General features: G+C 42.3%; 1 pseudogene; it reads left to right on the top strand.

Moving 5' to 3' along the window:
* The window catches only part of LOC103262998, a 29,050-nt pseudogene extending 12,926 nt beyond the window's left edge, over positions 1–16,124 (top strand).
* Positions 16,125–17,958: the final 1,834 nt, after the last annotated feature.

Below are 17,958 nucleotides of genomic sequence, written 5' to 3'. Positions count from 1 at the left end.
AGACCTTTACAATGAAAATTACAAAACACTGCTCAAAGAAATCAAAGATGACACAAACAAGTGGAAAAATATCCCATGCTCATGGATTGGAAGAATCAACATTGGTCAACTCTTAAAGGGAAGTATTCCAAATCTGTGTACCTCAGCTCATTGTCTGACAAATGGCAACTTTTTCCTTCAAATTATGCTGTCTACAATAATAATTGAAAAGAAAACATACTTGTTTATTATACATACTTTTGGAAGTTCTGAGAATTATTAATGGTAAAGAACTTTAAAATGTGCAAATAACTCAGTAAAAAAGCTGAAGCTTCTCTTATTAAACAAGCATTAACAAACAGTAACCACTAAATGTTTATGCTTCTATAAACCAGAATTCTTTCCTAGAGAAAAGCATATATCACTACCTGCGAGTTTTCTTCTATTTTAGCGGTATTTTTTTCTAGAATCAAGTATAGAGTCTGTATGATTAGAAACATTTCCTGTCCTGCAGCTTTTTTTATTTTACTCACCACTAAATAAGGGTATCGCTTTATTTTAACATACAGTATTCTACATTGTAAAAAGAAAAGAAAATGTTATTTCTCAGTTTTTAAATTCACATATAACAGGCTTTATTTCCTCTACAGAAGCAGTGATGCCCCCAGTGAACTCTTTCAGAATAAAGGAAGCAGTTATATTAAATTGACTTCATGACAATTTGTACTCCACAGGCTTCCAGAACATTGAGCATAAACTAGTATCTTTTTTTGTTCCTCAGTCTTGCTTTATAAATAGTTGCCTCAATCCAGAGTATCTTTTGAAAATATCTTGTTTAATTGTTAAAATAAATTAAGAGATAGCCACTGTTGTAGTAATAAAAATAAAACATCATTCTATTAAAAAAAAGAATAGAAATAGACAAGCTCTCACAAAACTTAAACACAGTTATGAATCATTGTAATCCCAAACAGGATTATGGTGATATGCTCCTAGTATAACAGTCTTCCAGAAGCAGAAATAAATTCTCTTTTGAGAAAGTTAATATCATCCAAAACTTTTATAACTTCTCATATAAAATGCCCAGCATTCAATCGAGGATTACCAGATGCATATCAATATATAAGACCAAATGATCTCTTGGTTTCTCTCCACTCCTCCACTAGAATACTTCCCCAGGGCAGAGACTAAGTCTAATATGTTATATCCCAGAGTTTAGCCCAACTTGTGGTGTATGACAGTTGCTCTGCAAATGTGTATTGAGTGAATGACTCTGTAAACCAAAAATAAAATTCTAAGTCCCTCAACCAACTGAACAGAGACCCTCTGGGCCAACAGAAATTCCAGGCTATGATGGGGAGGCAAGACCCTCTTCCTTATACTCCCTCCTTTTTAGAGTTTAGGCACAACTGACGACTATTAACATTAAAATAGAGATCATAATATTGGCAGACTCTTTGGAAATAAGATGCCAAATTCTAGACTGACTCTTGTATAGCATGACATCACAGTTAGCAGGCTCTAAAAGAAATAAAAATATTTTACCCCCAAATATGTTTCTTTGACATATTTTGGAATGGCTCTGTAAGCCATATCCTGGAGAAATCTGACACCTTTTAAGACATTTATCACCTTTTTTGTCTGAGCCCTGCTACCTAGAGTCTTCCACAACCCCCATATCTTAACTCAGACATTTCTTTTTACTGACTTCAAATTATTTAAACAGAGCTTAACTCTTTCAATCAATTACTACTCAGAAAGTCGTTAAATCCACCTATGACCTCTAAACATCCTCCACTTGATGATTCCTTGCCTTTCCAGGCTAAACTAATGTAAATTCACATATATTGATGTATGTCCTTGCCTTTAACTTCTGTCTCCCTAAAATGTATAAAACCAGGCTGTAACACAATCACCTTGAGCAAAAACTCTCAGGACCTCATGAGACTGCCCAGGCCATTGTCATTCATATTTGGCTCAGAAAAACTCTCTTTAAATATTTCACAGTTTGACTTTTTGTCAACAATTCTAATGCTCATCATGGCTGCACCTCAATAAAGAAGACAGCTCCAAGGAACCAGTGTTAAGCAAGGGCTTCAGAGCCAGCATCAAACTCTCCTAAGTTCTACAGCACCTGTTGGGAGCTTATGCCTTCTCCAGGGCCAGCTTACAATAAGTCAACCTTAAAAAATAGTTATAGTAACAAGAAGGAAGTTCAAATAAAAGTTGCTGATGCTGCCTGTAGCTTATGAGAGACAGGACAGTCGCTGGTAGGCAACAGGCTTGGGGAGAGCAAAGAGGAGACCAGCAGTATTAAATTGACACCTGACTTCCTGTGGTTACAGCTATTAAGAACTTTTAAACCCCCCCCCCATCTTTTATTTATCTTGAATTTTTTTTTTGTAAGTTGGGGTCTCACTCTGTTGCCTAGGCTGGAAGGTAGTGGCAGATCACATCTTACCACAGCCTCCAACTTCTGGATTCAAGCAATCCCAGCTTCCCAAGTAGCTGGGACTATAGGTGCATGCCACATGCTCAGATAATTTTTTTATTTTTTGTAGAGACAAGGTCTTGTATGTTACCCAGGCTGATCTCAAATTCCTGGGCTCAAGCAATCCTCCTGCTTCAGCCTCCCAATTGCTGGGATTACAGGCATGAGCCACTCCACCTGTACTTTATTTTTTTTTTTTAATTTTTTTAAACAATCCAGGAAATTGACTATGTCATAAGAAAACTACCTACAAAAAAAAAACCCCTGGACCAGATGGTTTTCCAGCAGAATTCTACAAAACATACAAGGAGGAACTGATACCAATTCTACTGAAATCATTCTAGGCAATTGAGAAAGATGAAACTCTCCCCAAATTATTTTATGAAGCTAATATCACATTGATACCCAAGCCAGGGAAAGATCCAACAAAGAAAGAGAACAACAGGCCAATATCCTCGATGAACATAGATGCTAAAATTCTCAACAAGATCCTAGCAAACTAGATTCAACAACACATCTCAAAAATCATCCACCACGACCAAGTAGGCTTCATCCCCAGGATGCAAGGCTGGTTCAACGTTGGTAAGATCATAAATGTAATTAAATACATCAGCAGACATAAAAACAAAAACCACATGATTATATCATTAGATGTAGAAAAAGCTTTTGATAAAATCCAACACTCCTTTTTGATAAAAACCCTCGAACATCTAGGCATAGATGGAACATACCTCAAAATAGTAAGAGCCATCTATGAGAAACCCACAGCCAGCATACTGCTAAACAGACAGAAATTGGAACCAATTCTCTTGAAAACTGGAACAACACAAGGATGCCCACTCTTACCCCTCTTGTTCAACATAGTTTTAGAAGTCTTAGCTAGAGCAATCAGAGAAGAGAAGGTGATCAGGGGTATCCAAATAGGAAAAGAGGAAGTCAAGTTATCTCTCTTGGCAGATGACATGATTCTATACATTGAAAACCCAGGAGAATCGGTCAAAAACCTCCTTGCACTGATAAAGGACTTGGGCAAAGTCTCAGGGTATCAAATAAATGTGCAAAAGACAATCGCATTTCTATCCACCAATAGTAAACAAACAGAAGCCCAAATAAAAAGCACGATTTCATTCACAATAGCCACAAAAAAAATGAAATACCCTGACATCTTCTAACCAGAGACGTGAAAGACCTTTACAATGAAAACTACAAAACATTGCTCAAAGAAATCAAAGATGACACAAACAAGTAGAAAAATATTCCATGCTCATGAATTGGAAGAATCAACATTGTTAAGATGTCCATTTTACTTAAGGCAATCTACAGATTTAATGCAATATCCATCAAATTACCAGCAATATTCTTATCAGACCTAGAAACAACAATACAGGAACTCATATGGAAACATAAATGACCAAGAATAGCCAAAACAATGCTCAGCAAAAAAAAAAGAAGAAGAAGAAGAAAAAGAAGGTATCACACTCCCAGACTTTAAACTTTATTTTAAAGCTACAATAATCAAAACAGCCTAGTATCAGTACAAGAACAGGCATATAGACCAATGAAATAGAATTGAGATTCCAGAAGCAAAGCCTCAATTTCTCAACCAACTCGTCTTTGACAAAGTCTCCACCACCAACCACTGGGGAGACAAGAGCCTATTCAGTAAAGGGTGCTGCGAAAACTGGCTGATCACATACAGAAGATTGAAACAGGACCCCTACCTATCCCCATATACAAAATCAACTCTAAATAGATCAGAGACTTAAGCATAAAACCACAAACTATAAGAACCTTAGAAAATGCAGGAGACAATCTTATGGAAATTGGAACTGGCAACAAATTCCTGATCAAAACCCGAAGTGCCCAGGCCATAAGAGATAACATAGACAAGTGGAACTTCATCAAACTGGCAAACTTCTTCAAAGCCAGAGAAACCATCAAGAGAGCAGAGAGACACTCCACAGACTGGGAAAAAATATCTGCCAACTCCATGTCTGACAAAGGTCTAACATCTAGGATCTATAAGGAACTCAAATGTGCTGAAAAGAAAAAAACAAATAGCCCCATTACAAACTGGGCAAAAGATATGAATAGACAGTTCTCAAAAGAAGACATACGAGCAGCCAACAGATACATGAAAAAATGTTCAGCCTCACTAGTCATCAAGGAGATGCAAATTAAAACTACACTGAGATGCCACCTAACTCCAGCCAGCATGGCCATCATCAATAACAAAAAATAACAGATGCTGGAGAGGATATGGTGAAAAGGGAATTTTTCTACACTGTTGGTGCAGTGCAAACTAGTACAGTTTCTGTAGAAAACAGTGTGGCAATACCTAAAAGTTCTAAAAATTGACCTTCCATATGACCCTGCGATCTCCCTACTGGGAATATACCCAGAAGAACTGAAATCACTTTATAAAAAAGATACCTGCACACATATGTTTATCACAGCATTGTTCACAATAGCAAGAACATGGAACCAACTGTGCTGCCCATCAAAAGGGGACTGGATTTTTAAAATGTGGTACATATACACGATGGAATATTATGCAACCATAAAGAGGAACAAAATTATGAACTTCGCAGCAACCTGGATGGAATTAGAGTCTATAATACTGAGTGAATTCCCTTTTCACCATATCCTCTCCAGCATCTGTTATTTTTTGAGTTATTGATGATGGCCATTCTGACTGGAGTTACGTGGTATCTCAGTGTAGTTTTAATTTGCATCTCCTTGAGTGGTCACTCCTTGAGTGATCTTTCACAGAAACAAAGAACTGAGTATCACATGTTCTCACTCATATAGTGGACCTTGAACAACTACTGCAATACTATAAGAAAAGGATTGACTGTAGCGGGAAACTGCAGCGGGGAGGGGGCCAGGGATGGAACTGACAGCAGTGGAAATCTGCCTGGGGAAGGGGGGCATACCTCATCAACAAGGGTGTCTGCACAGTGAATATCTGTATACCTAATCCTAAAATATACCCCACAATTTTAAAATTAAAAATTTTTTAAGTTAAAAAACATAAAATAAAATGATTTTTTTTCAAGTTGGAGTCTCCTCTGTTGCCCAGACTGGAGTGCAGTTGCACACTCACAGCCACTGCAACCTTATCCTGCAGACTATCCTTCCACCTCAACTTTAAGAAATAGTCTAAAGAGGAGAAATAACCATCGTTATTTGAGTACCTGTTATATGCCAAAAAGTGTGCTAAGCACTTTGCATGCATTACATCTTTTATTCCTTAAAACCCCATAGAGCAGACATTGCTATAATTTTACAAAGAGACTGAAGCTCAATGATGTTAATTAGTTGGGTCAAAATCACACAGCCAGAAGTAGTAGAGCCGGTGGGTCAAGGTGGTGCAAGTGCCACTAAAGCAATTCTGTCTCAACCTCATCCACTAACTATTGTGACGAGCTTCTTGCATATGATCCAAATCGGTGCATTTAAACTTCTCAGCTGCTCAGAAACAGAAGAAAAATAACACATTTGTTGAAGGTGGGTAGCTGAGAAATTGTAGGCTTTGAGTGGGGCTTTTCCCCTTCTCTATCACGCTGGCACCCTTTTGTGCCCACTCTGTCATATTTCCAGGACCAAGAGCAGGACTCAAGGATAATGGGCCACAATTCAATGAGACTTTTTATGTGAAACAGGTGCAAGTGAAGAGCACCCTTAGAGGGCAGATCAGCAGTTCCCTTTTTCTAGAACACAAAGGTTTTGTGTGAGAAGAAAGAATGTTTGGTCCCCCACGTGTCCGTCAGGTTATTCTCACATCATCTACTCCCTTGGGCTGTCTTCACCCCCATAGATTGCATGAGTATTAGATAGTATTTCCTTGTGATTAGCTGGGGTTTTTTGAGTTAGGGAGATTCATTTTTAGCTCTTCATCACTATACCAGAGAGCCCTGAAATCGGCATGTGGGCCCACAGCATTCAGAGCAAGTGAGTTGCCAAGGCAACAGCAGCCCCTCTGCGTCACCAGGGAGGACACCCCCGCAGCTCTCTGCTTTGCTGGCCTTTGTCAGATTTGATGGATTCCCTGAACCTCTCCAGAACCCATGCCTCTACAAACACAGGAAGGGAGGAAGCTGCCTTTGTGAAAAGTTCCTTCTCTCCTAGTCACCCTCTAGCCAAAATCATCAAAAAACATGAGAAGGAATCAGGGAGGAGTCCTGAATGGTCCCCATGGACTGTGCTTTGAGGTTGGGGAAAGAGAAAATGGAAAGCAGAGGGAGACTGGGAATGGGTCTATGCACACTCTGTCCTGCAGGAAAAGAGGCAGCACTGGTCAGAGGTAGGTGAAAACCATTGCTTACCTCCCATTCCCACCTGAAGTCCTCAACATAATTCCTGGGAAAAGCCTCCTGCTCAAGAAAGTATAAGGATTTCCCCCACAGAACAAAAGGGCCACCACTGGGCACAGAAGAGGAAGCTAGAGCATACTGATGCCATTCCCAGTTCAGCCCTGTGGCAGAGACAGACGACCATCCACCAGAATGGGATGCTCTCCTTCCGTGGTGTGAAATGCCCTGGAGAAGCAGCTCCCCAGCCAAGGATGCATTTCCCAGAAACCCCGCATCTAGGCCCTATGTCACACAAGCCAAAAGAAGGCCATCCCCACCCTCTCTCTCCACCTCCTACCTCAGGTTGAGATAGCAGAGCAGGGAGATAGAAGGCACCTGAATCCCAAAATCAAGATGGTTGTCCCTGGGTATCCATGTGAATTGGTTCCAGGACCCCGCTGATACCAAAATCCACAATGCTCAGGTCCCTTGTATAAAGTGGTATAGTATTCGCATGTAATCTATGCATATCCTCCTTCGTATATTAAACCATCTCTAGAGCACTTATAATATCTAATACAAGGAAAATGCTATAGAAATAGTTGTACTGTAGTGTTCTTTTTTTGCTTGTATTTTTTTCAAATACTTTCAATCCATGTTTGGTTGACTCTGCAGATACAGAAACCACAGATACAGAAGACTATACATTGAACACAGGCATTTTGGATTGCTTTGTCAGTCAGAAATAAAAACTTCTCTTGTGTCAGGTGGCTGGGATTTCAGAGTATCTGTTTTAGCAGCTAGTATTAACTTATACAGCCTTGTCACCAACAAGAGTAAGCCAATGAGATGATGCCTTGGGTTCCCAGCCAACACAGTTGGGTCCAGAATGAAAAGTCATCGACCAAAGCTGAACTCAAAACTTACTCTAACTAAAACAAGACATGCTATAGCAAAACTACTCAATGTGGCTATTTTTGTCTCCAAGACTCAGGAGAGATCATTGGTCAAGAGGCATATGGGGCAGCAGGTAGAGGCAGGGAAGTCTGAAGGAAGATGAGTATGTTGAGGACGAGGCCTCTGCTCAGTTCCCAGGCCGTGGTGTTTGTGTCTCCCTGAGCACACCACAGGCCACTGACACAGAAGCCTATGGAGCAGCAGCTAGGTATGGAGCCCACTTCAGGACTGTTGCATATAGTCGCACAGTTTACTGCTCAAGGTATGTGGCCAAGGGCAAAAGTGGGGGCTGCTTTCTTCAAACCAGGCATTCTGGTTCAAGGTTGAGTCACCTGGAGAAAAGGCCTAGGACCACATCCACCCGGCGCAAGGGTGTACAAGGGTGTCATTCTTGTCTAACCTTGCACCTGTGGTGGCACTTTATATGTCTGGCACAAAGACAGGGGGCTGGTGGGGGCCTTGAGCCCATGATCCTCATAAGACCAGGTCATAAAGCTCCTCCCTTCAAGCCAAAGTCACCTTCAAGGAAACAAAAAGTTGATAACCAAATTAAAATGGAAAGACTTGATCCCACAGTTAAAAGAGAAACATTCTGTTTCCTTCCTAGCCTCTGCCCCTCCTCAACCCAGAATCTTATCCATGCTTAGCTACATCCACTCCCCCTTTCTGCAAGGGAAAAGACAGGAATGCTCTTTGTTGCAAGGGGCTAAAGCTAGACACATCAGATCTTCCCCTGAGGAGCCTCAATATATGCTGGGGATGATGTGGACCAGCAGCAAAGAAGATCAGGCACAGAGCAGCCCATGGGAGGGGAACTGGTAGGTGAACATTTAGGGGCAGGCTACAAGGAGGAGAAGAGCAAGTGAGATGCCGAAAGCAATGCCTCAGAGAGACACCAGAGTGTGAGATCGTTCTCATGGTGGGATTCTCCCAGGGTCTCTAAAGAAACAAGACAAGCACTTACACAGGAGTCCATCTAAGGAAATATCAATGTTTCTTGCAAAATTAATCACTGAGCAAGAATCATCAGTCATAAATGACAGGAATTTTCCTGATATAGGAAATTGGCACAATCTTTTCTGGAGGCAATTTGAGTCTCTCTATTAAAATTTTAAATATTCAGACCTTTGGATCCAGCAAGTCCATTTCTAGGAAGTTACTCAACAGAAATACTCCAGCGCTAGAAACCTATATAGAAATCTGTACAGAGATGTTCACTGTAGATAAGACATACATTTTTGGTGTTTTTTCCTGTGAAATTTTGTCAACCATTGTTTTAATGAGAAATTATGCTTCTGTGAGATGACTTGGTTAAGATTCAAGATGCTATCTGACCTCATAAAGGTGCCAATACCTGCTATTTGACTGTTTGTTTCCAAGCTGATCCACTAGACTTGAGTCCCTTGAGGGCAGGGCCACATCTTAGACACCATCCATTCTCAGACCTGTCACAGAGCCTGGCATATAGTGTGTGGTCTCGAGTGCCATTTGTTACAGGAATTCATGACTTAAGTGAACTTGGATTAACTTTAGCATCTTGCCTTGATTAGCACAAAACGTTCTAGAAGCAAAGTCAGTGGAGACCTGTTTTACTCTGGACTGATCTGCCTCTATCAGCTGTGTCCACTCTGTGCAGTTGCTGGTTTAGAAGGGAAAATGAGGGGGTTCAAGGAAGGAAGAAGGAGAAGAGAATGGTTGGCAATTTAAGTTCTCCAGATGAAATAAGTTCAGGTTTTTAGCTGGTTGTCCATAACTTGAACCTCCTAAAATCGCATGCAGTCTATTTCTGGGGGAAATGTGTATAGTTTTCATGAACTTCCTAAAGAATTTAGGACCATGACACTCAAAAAAAAGAAAGAAAGAAAAATTAAGAATCACTGAGCCAAGGGATTTTTTTTACTCTGAAATGGAACATGTTCAGACAACCTCCGCCAAGGAGTAATATAAAAAGATGATTGATAGTCAGTGTGAAAAGGCCAATGTCACAAATAGATCTACAAATGACTATAAAATAGCTGTGACACTGGTGTTCTAACTTTCCTTTTGCAACTCTTTAATATAATATTTCAAAGTATTACAACTTAAAGGTGAAACCGCCTATGTGAAATTGCCATCATGTCCTAACCACTGGGGGAATGAGCAGGGCTGATCAACATATTATTTCCTAAACAATGAAACTTCTTGAGGATACAAGAAGTCATTTAAAACACAAAAGCAGCTTAAGTCTACAGGGAATCCGACCTCCCACTACACCTTCTTCCTGGACTTTCTCCATAAGGTAGTACCTGATGGTAAGGAGAACTGTTTTATAGACAGCATGTATTGTCAAACCTAAGAGTGGTATCTGAGATCTTTTCAGACTTTACTTTCTGGAGGACCCAAACTCCAGAGTACCAGGAAGCCCTCTAGCCAACACTGGACCCCAGGAAGATAGTCTCAACACCACCCTCCCCATGACATAATCAATGAATCAACAGCTCCTAGCCCTCTTCCCACCAAGTTCCCTTTAAAAATCTTATCATCTGAATCTTGGGGAGGTGGATTTAAGAGAATTCTACCCCTCTCCTCCTCTGGCTGCCTTGCAATATTAAACTCTTTCTCCATTGTGATGACTGCAACAGTTTTGGTTTTTCTGGGCAGCGGGTAATAAAGGTGTTTATTACAATACTCACTAGCTCACAAACTTCCCTTAACATTGCCATGTGCCTTAATTAAATGTGCAAACGTACTTCTGATATAGAGACCCGCTATTTTCTGTCCATATGGCCACAACCCCTAAAAAAGGGCATGACGAGTGTTCGAGCAGGCTTGAACTTACCCACATTCCTGAGAATTAACAAAGAGCATTTCACCTTATCTTCTATGCACTTTCAGTAAATAACTTCAAACAACCCTTAACTTCTCTGCAGACTGCCCAATTAACTAGGAGAAATGAATACCCATTTACTCCCTTTTCTTTTCCTAGTAGACATAGGTTTGAATAATATAGTATCAAGGTAATCGTAAGTCTTGTGATTGGCATACCTTTTGCATATAACAACATGTAGTAAATGAATGATGCCTTAGACTTTGTTAACTCCTTTTACTCTATGGTAAGCTTGATCAGTGCCCCTGCCTGGTGTTGATAAGAAGCTGTGAGATCCCTCTGGTAACCGGAGCCAGTAAATGCAGACCACAAATATCATTATTGATAAAATGTGGCTGTAATATAAGTTCTATACAATGCTCTGCTAGTCACATAGTCAGTGTATAGGCACCAAACACTCTGAACTCATAAAAGCGGACTGTAAAGCCTGAAGGGCGAGCAGAACCATTTTAGAAAGACCAAGAGTCGGGTTCTGCTCCCTGGATTCAAATTCAGAGATAAACTTATTTCTACCAATTCCCTGCCTCTTAATTTATTGATGTTTAGGATTAGCAGCCAAGTGTCACTCAGACTGTAACATTTCCTGACTTTAAAAACTAAGAATGAAAAACAAATCTCTGACAAGCTGAACACTTAGAATGTCACCTATAAAAACATGGCACAGGGTGTCTCACTACACCATTCACCTTAATCATAAAATTGTTACCAAACACTTTCAAGCAGGCAGTCAAAAGCAGTTGACTTGCTGTGACAGCATTTCATTAAACCTATTAAGTAAAGAAGAATGCTATTAATTCATTTCCTAAATCCTCAGAACAGTGGATTCTCCCCATCCAGTCAACCACTATTATTTTACCAAAAAAGCAATCAATTTTGCTTCAAAGTATTTGCTTTCGAAAAGCTCTTGCCAGTCTGATTGCCTTTCAAAGTGTCTTTGGTGTTCCTGATACCGTATTTTGTCACAGACCAAAGTTAGATTCAACAGAAAGAAACTTTCGGAAATCTGCCATGATACATATATTAGTACATTCCAGTATTAACTATTGTGTTCCCAATCCTTTTCTACTATAAAGGAGTTGATAATGAGGCTTTTCCTGAGACAGAACTTTCCACATCCCTCTACCCCTTATCTCCTCACTTCCCTACTGGTTCCCATTCTTATCATTGACCTACAAGATAACAAATAGCTATGTTTGAAGTCACCTAGTCCTCTTCCCAGGAAGATGGCAGGATCACCAATGCCCCTTATTAGCATTTCCTACCTGCTTCATCATGCTAAGTACTATAAAAAGCAAATTAATCAGATACAGTACTTGGTGCCTACCAATCAAGCAGAGAAAAACCTGTGCATACACACACAAGAGAAATCTGAGCATATGATAGCAGAAAGGGAGCTGATCTGGGGGACAAGGGCTTAGTTGACAAATTTCACTTCAGTTTGACATCAGTTAGGTGAGTGATACGATAGAGTTATTACAGAATAAATAAATAAATGCACACACATATAGCCTTTGCATTCTATAATACATTAAGGCTGCTTTTAAGGTTAAGCACTATTTATAAATGGAGGAAGCCAAGGCCAACTGGAACAAATCCTGAACTATGATTCAAAAGACTGGGGCTCTGGGTCATTCGAGTCCTGAGTCCTTGTCACTTTGTCTCCTCCACCCATAATAGTGGTGATCCCTAAAGTCCTGATGTTGGCTATCTTTCTATTAGCCCAGCCTTCCTCCCTTGGGATCTTGGACAGAGTGGGAGGCTGGGGCCTAGGGAGCTGCTGCCCCAGCTGCAGAGCTTCACACCTGGGCCCATGACAGAGGAGAACCCAGTGGTTCTGATCTTGCTAAGCAGTCCTCAGTCCAGTGCCAGGGTGCCAGCTCCAGCTAGGAAAGTTTGGAAGGAGGCATGAATGTGGAGACCGTGAGGGCTGGTACAGGGTGATGAGGCTGGTGCACTTCACAACTCCAGGGGGCACCACTCACTTACAGTCATTGTAGATGTGTACTGTTATTCTGACTAATTTCTGGATGATACCAGCAAAGCATCTTGAGGAAGTACACTTTTTTAAAACCCACAACAGTTTTTGTTTGTTTGCTTGTTTTTTTAGTTGGAGTCTTACTCTGTCGCCCAGGCTAGAGTGCAGTAGCACACTCACAGCCACCCCAGCGTCGACCTGGTGGGCTCCAGTGATCCTTCTGCCTCAGCCTTCCAAGTTGCCGGAACTACAGGTGCACACTACCATGCCTGGCTAATTTTTTATTTATTGTAGAGACGAGGTCTTGCCAGGTTGCCCAGGTTGGTCTCAAACCCACAGGCTCAGGCAATCCACTCGCTTCGACCTCTGAAAGTGCTGGGATTACAGGCTGAGTCATCAAGCCCGGCCCTACACCAGTTTTGATGTGGACTAGCCGACAGGCTTGAGATTGAGGAAATGAGCAACCCAGGCCCCAAAGCCAAGGTTCAGGGCCGGACCCCAGAGTGGTAGGAGCTCAGCTTGGAAGGAGACACTTCCAAGGCTGCAGCTACCATTGCTCTACAGCTGTTGCCCAAATCTCTACCCCTAGGCCTGACCTCTTGACAGCCTGCTCTGTAAGTCCGGAGGTCTCAAGTGCTGCTGAGCCCAAGGTACCACATTCCACTCCTCTTCTCCCAGCCAAGTTCCACTTCTTTACCTCCCACTTCTATTCAAGGCTCCTCATTCTTCCACTGCCCAGGCCTGAAATCCCAAAATCAGCTTGGAGTCCTTCACCCCTCTTCTACTTCAGTATTCATCCAGAGACCATGACCTCTTCCTTGGTCTCTTGCTTCTATTCCTGAAGGGTGCAGGAAGCGACCAGAGGGGCGGCTCCCAAAATGGCGCCGACACACCAGACAACAAAGGCCCTAGGTCCCGGCTTCTGTGAACACAATTCCCCGCGCGCGCGCGCGAATTTCAAACCTGCAAGCCTCCAATCCGTAGCCAGCTTTGTTATGCGTCCAATAGGACCATAACGCGGCATTGGCCCCACCCTACTCCCATGCAGTTCCTCCAATAGGAGCATAGCACGGCCCCTTCCAGCCCCTGTCAGGCTGATAAATACAGCCCTCTCCCCACAACCCTTCTCTCTCTCAGTCTTTCTCTCCGTCTCTGTCGCTCTTTCCCTCTCTGCAGCTCTCTCCCCGCCTCTCTCCCACTTCCTCTCTCTCTCTTACTCTCTCTTTCTCTCTCTCTTTTTCTTTTTTCCCATTACAGATCCCCTCTGTAACAGCCCCTTTTAAATCTCTTGGTCCTGGCCGGGTGTGGAGTCATTACTGGCGCCGAACTTCTTTCAATTCCCTCATTCTCGGGCCTCCCGCCATCACCCAGCTCGGATACTCATCGCCCCACCCCTGAATCACACAATACCCTCACAACTGGCTTTCAAACAACCAGTCTTTCTGCTTCCATATATCCTATGTTGTGCTGGCTCATTGTCCTGAAATATTGCTCTACACACATGACTCCCTACCCCTAGACTTCATTAACATCTTCCTGCTTATTGAATCAAGACCAAACTACCCCAAAATGGCATGGCACCACTGTTCCCCTCCATGGAGGTGACACCCCACAACACCAAAACCCTTATTGTTCACAGTTAACTCGTCAGTGACCTCAGGAAAAGTGGCTCTAAGTCTTGGCTTCCTGCCCTGTTAACTGGGGATATTAGCAGTACCTACTTTAGAGAGCTGTGGAGAAGATTAACCCTGACAATGTATGCAAAGGACTCAGCATGCTGCTGACCTCTCAGCAAATGCCAGTGTTGATGATGATGGTGAAAATCATCTCCCCAAACACCCCTCAGCAGCTGCATTTAAACTCTGTCTCATGATTGTTCCTGTTTATATTCAATTCCGACCAGATTGACCAGCTACTAGGCCCGGTAAGTGCATTTGATGCCGCCATCTGTTTTGCAGGTCCCTCTGTAGCTCCTCTTGCATTCTCTTGTCGGAAGAAATGGAATCTTCCTGGACAGAAGCGAGGTACTGGGGAGTCCATTTCCCTCATCTCAACGCTTTGACCAGACCCTTTTCTCCTTATAAAAAGTCACCCATCCAAAGTTTCATTAAAGAAGCAAGGAAGACATTTTGTCTCCATTCCTGAAAACGCAGTTCTTACTTTTTAATAACATTTAGCTACATATTTTTAAGGGTGAGACATCATTATTTTAAGAATAAAATAAAGATTTAAATAGTTGAAAAACAAACTGCCTACCCAGAATAGTAAGAATTAAAGTGACAGAGTGAAAAGAGAATAAAATTTAAATTTAATATAGCTCTTGGATATAAGACCAGTTCTTCTACTCCCTAGCTTAACCTCTGAGTGTAAATCAGCTGGATTCCATCCTTACCAGGAAATCACTCTCTAATTCTCAGTTTTCTCATCTATGAACTGGAGATGATACTCACTCTACAGGCTGTCGTGAGAATTAAGTAGTACCATCTGCCAGGACCCAGCAGAGAGCCTGGCTGAGGCACCAAAAGGGCCTGTTCCCTCCACACCCCCTACCCACCGAAACTAATGAGGCTTAATGAACACCTGCTACTAACTTAAGTATGGTGGCTCATGCCTGTAGTCCCAGGCATTTGAGAGGCCAAGGTAGGAGGATCGTGAGCCCTGGAGTTCAAGACCACCCTGGACAACATAGTGAGATCTGTCTCTAAAAGCATAAATGAATTAAAAAATGCAAAAAAAAATACCTGTTACTGGACAATGGGCTTTGCTTTCAAGCATGGATATGTTTTTCCAGACCGCATACCCTGGGAATCAAGGGTGATGTCAGGGTTTAGCAGCTGTATTATTCTGCTCAGGCTGCCAAAGTAAAACATGATAGACTGATTTATTTTCTGTTCTGGAGTCTGGGAAGTCCAAGATCAAGGTGCTGGCAAGGTAGGTTCATTCTGAGGCCTCACCTGCTGACTTGTGGGCTGCCTTTTCACCATGTGCTCAATGGCCCTTCCCTGGTGCCTGCAGGTAGAGAGAGAGCAAGCCCTCTGGTGTCTCTGCTTACAAGACCACTAATCCCATCAGATCAGGGTCCTACTCTCATGACCTCATCTAACCCTCATTCCCTCCCAAAAGTCTCATCTTTAAATACCATTACATCGGGGATTAGGGCTTCAGCATATGAATTTAGGGGTAAGGGGACACAGACATTCAGTCTTTAACACATTTCTTGAAATCCCAGCTCCCTCCTAAGTCTACATGTCTGTTTGGGGAAGTCTCCAAGATATGTCTTCATGTGCTCACCAATCAGTCTTCTCAGCCCTGGCATGGCATCAGCCACTTTTCTTCTCTCCTGTTCCACTGCTAAGGTCTCTGAAACTCAAAAGCACTCCCAAAATACCAAATCTCCACAGAGATCCCCGGGGGAAAGCCTCCAGTGTGGCCAAGACACTGCCTCTTGTTGCTGCTTCCTCGGAATCTGCAGGACCAGGCCCAAGAAACTGTTCCTGGTGCCAGAGCTACAGATATGCCAATGCCTACCACCGCATCACAGCCAGGGCCCCAGTGTCCTGACCAGAAGCAACAGTACCCCTCTACCTTTGAGCTAGACTCACTCAGAGGTTTCAGACAACAGCTTTTCTCTTCCTCTCACATATCCAGCAGTGCTCTCTGCTCACTGCACTGAGCATGGAACTTAGTAGGTGCTTAATAAATATCACTTAACCTATAGTGGGCTGAGCTAGAGAGACTCTTGCAGAACAGATGCCGTACTCAAATCCATCCCTTACTCTGATTTCAATAAAAACTGGCGGAGCTCAACTCTGTCTTTCCTGAGGAAGACAAGTAGGTTCCTCAAACCAGAGATTTGCAATAGCAGGAGATGCCATTCCCACAAAGTCTCCAGGGTTGCTGGGCTGGGACTGAAAGGCAAGCCTCCAGGAGCAGGATCCCTCATCAGACAGCAGACCCCTCAGCTTGCCTCACAGCCATATACCCTGATTATCATTCTCTAGGTGCAGTGTGAGTGGAAGGATGTTGAGAAACACTTCCTCATGCTAAAAACACCCAGCAAGCCCTTCTCTCCTTCTGTCATGTCTGCATCCCAGACATGACCTATTTAGGGTCAAGGTGCCCTCCCCAAAGGAATTTGGGAATGAAGGATCAATTGCGCCGGTATCCTGGTTTCCACATATGCGCAGGCTCTCAACCCATCTTCTGTCTCCGTCAAGCATCTCTCAACCTCACCCTCAGCTTCTTTCTCAATAGCTTGACCTCTTCATCTGGACCTGAGCCCACCCCTCAACTATATCTCCCTCCCGCCTTGCTGCCCAGTCCCCATCCACACATCTTCCTGAGTCTTCTAGAATGGCAATTTATTCTCTAACAATTGTCGGGATAGAAGAATTGAATTGGAAGAATCAACATTTTTAAGATGTCCACCCTACCCAAGGCAATCTACAGATTTAACATAATACCCATTAAATTACCAGCAGCATTCTCCTCAGACCTGGAAAGGATAATACAGGAATTCATATGGAAACATAAACAACCACAAATCACCAAAACAATCCTCAGCAAAAAAAACAAAGCAGGAGGTATCACACTCCCAGACTTTAAACTTATTATAAAGCTACAATAATCAGAACAGCCTGGTATTGTTACAAGAACAGGCATATAGATAAATGGAACAGGATTGAGATTCAAGTAGCAAAACCTCAATTTCTCAACCAATTCATCTTTGACAAAGCCTCCACCACCAATGACTGGGGAGAAGAAAACCTATTCAGTAAATGGTGCTGGGATTAAAACAACATCCCTACCTATCACCATACACAAAAATCAACTCTAAATGGATCAAAGACCTAACTGCAAAACCTCAAACTATAAGAACCTTAGAAAATGCAGGAGACACCCTTATGCAAATTGAAGCCAGCAACAAATTCCTGATCAAAACTCCAAATGCCCATGTCATAAGAGATAAGATAGACAAGTGGGACCTCATCCAACTGACAAGCTTCTGCAAAGCCAAAGAAACCATCAAGAGAGCAGGGAGACAGCCCACAGACTGGGAAAAAATATTTGCCATCTACGTATCTGACAAAGGCCTAACATCCAGGATCTACAAGGAACTCAAATAAGCTGAAAGAAAAAAATCATTACAACGTGGGCAAAAGACATGAATAGACACTTCTCAAAAGAAGACATACGAGCGGCCAACAGATACATGAACAAATGCTCAGCCTCACTAGTCATCAAAGAAATGCAAATTAAAACTACACTAGATACCACCTAACTCCAGTCAGGATGGCCATCATCAATAACTCAAAAACAACAGATGCTGGAGAGGATATGGGGAAAAGGGAACACTTCTATACTGTTGGTGGGAGTGTCAACTAGTACAACCTCT

Source organism: Carlito syrichta, unplaced genomic scaffold, assembly GCF_000164805.1.
Source record: "Carlito syrichta isolate Samal-C Ts95f unplaced genomic scaffold, Tarsius_syrichta-2.0.1 Scaffold304693, whole genome shotgun sequence".
NCBI classification, from domain to species: Eukaryota; Metazoa; Chordata; class Mammalia; order Primates; family Tarsiidae; genus Carlito; species Carlito syrichta.
The sequence above is the reverse complement of the archived record's forward strand: the minus strand, read 5'-3'. Positions and strand labels throughout refer to the sequence as shown.